Source organism: Myotis brandtii, unplaced genomic scaffold (assembly GCF_000412655.1).
Source record: "Myotis brandtii unplaced genomic scaffold, ASM41265v1 scaffold577, whole genome shotgun sequence".
Taxonomy (NCBI): domain Eukaryota; kingdom Metazoa; phylum Chordata; class Mammalia; order Chiroptera; family Vespertilionidae; genus Myotis; species Myotis brandtii.
The window spans coordinates 1016438-1018608 of NW_005370161.1; positions in this window are offsets into that span (position 1 = coordinate 1016438).

Sequence of the window (2171 nt, forward strand, 5' to 3'; positions counted from 1 at the left end):
ACAAGTCCTTCGGTTGATCTCTTACCCCCCTCCCTCCTGCCCCCCAACCCTCCCCGGCCTTCCCGCTGCAGTTTGACAATCTATGTGAGGCAGCTCTGCCTCTGTATCTATTATTGTTCAAAAGTTTGTAATGGTCTTTATTATCCATGAATGAGTGAGATCATGTGGTATTTTTCCTTCATCGACTGGCTTATTTCACTTAGCATTCTGTTTAAATTCTTATCACCATTCCCCTATAAGCCGTGTGTTTTTTCCTCTGGCTGTTTTTCCTACTTCCCCTTTACCTCACTGATTTGTAGCAATTTGATTACGATGGACCTTTCTTTGTGGGTATTCTGCTTGGGGTTTGTTGGAATTTTTTTCATAGTTTCTATCACATTTTGGGATAAATTCAGCCATTATTTATGCTAATGATTTTTTTTCAGAATTATTTTCTCTCTCTTCCTGGGGCTCTGATTACATAGATATTAGACCACTTGATATTGTCTTGCAGATAACTGATACTCACTTCATTCTTTTTTTTTTCTGTTTAAAAAAATCTCTTTCTGCTTCAGTTTGCATATTTTCTATTCCTATATCTTCTGTTTTGATTATCTCTTATTCAGTGCTGATATGCTATTTCATCCATTCAGTGAATTTTTCATTTTGAATTTTGTATTTTTCACTCTAGCAATTCCAATTGACTCTTTTAAATATCTTCTATTTCTCTCATTGTGTTCATGTTTTTCTTCAAACTATATTCAGCTTAGAAGCCACCTGGTATTTCTTTGCCCAACTTTGTGGAGACTCATGGTGTTCATGCACAACTTAGTATTCAGCAACAAATTCAAGACCCATTTTCAGTGTTCTAAAGCTTTTTGTCAGAATAGATCCTTTTGTGTGTGGAATACTGCTCTGCAAATTCTTGCTATGTCAGTTTTCCTGAACTTTGATGTATTGCCTCAGCCCAACAAGGTCATCATTTTCTGCTTGACTTTTCTTTCTTTGCTCTCAAGTTTAAAAAGATCCTCCAGGAGGACAGCTAGGCACTTGCAGAGCTCATCTCTTGTTTCCCTCTTCATGATCATTGTCCTTCACTGACTCTTGTCCAATGTTTGAAAAATGGTCTCATATATTTTACCCGGTTTTGCAATTATTTATGATAGGAGGGCAATTAAGTACCAATTGACCCATCATGGCCAACAGCAGAAATTATGCTTTCATTTCTTAAATAATATTTTCACTGGATATAAAATTCTAGGTTGGTGTTTAACTTTTAGCACTTTAAAGATGTTAATTGTCCATTGTCTTCTGCCTTTTGTTTTGAATGAGGAAAACCTATCATTTTAATTTTTGTTCTCCTGAATTTAATGTATTTTTTCCTTGTCTGCTTATAAATGACTAGAGGCCCGGTGCACAAAATTTGTGCATGGGTAGGGTCCCTAGGCCTGGCTGGAGATCAGGGCCAATCTGTGGGGTGACCGGCAGGGTGATTGGGGCTCCCCTGCTCGCACCCGCCTTGGATGGTGTGGGGCCTGTGGGCTGGGGGCAGCTCCTGCATTAAGTGTCTTCCCCCTGGTGGTCAGTGTGCATTATAGCAACTGGTCGTTCCACCGGCTATTCCCCAGTTCAGTCGATTTGCATATTAGGCTTTTATTATATAGGATTCTCTTCATCTTTACTTTTTATCAATTTGACTTCAATGTGTTTAGGTGTTGTTTACTCTATATTCACTTTAATTAATATTCACCAAGCTTCTTGAATTCGTGTATTGATATGTTTTATAAATTTTGGAATTTTCAGCTATTATAGCTTTATATATTTTTGGCCACTTTCTATCTCTCTTTTCTTCCTGGGACTCCAATTACACACATGTTAGACCATTGATATGGCCCCACAAGTGTGTAATACTCTTTCTATCTTTTCCCCTTCCACTCTTATTTATCTGCTTCATTTTGAATACATTTGTTTTTATCTGTTTAAGAGTGCACTAACTTTTTTTCACTGTGTGTAGTCTTCTGTTTAGCCCATCCATTAAATTATTTTATCAGATATTGTATTCATCAGTTCTTAAATTCCTATTTGATTCTCTCTTTTTTTGTGGTAGATTTTTTAATGTCTTAAAAAATTAAATATATTGAGGTGACATTTGTTTGGTTCTCTTTTTTAAAAATATATTTTTATTGATTTCA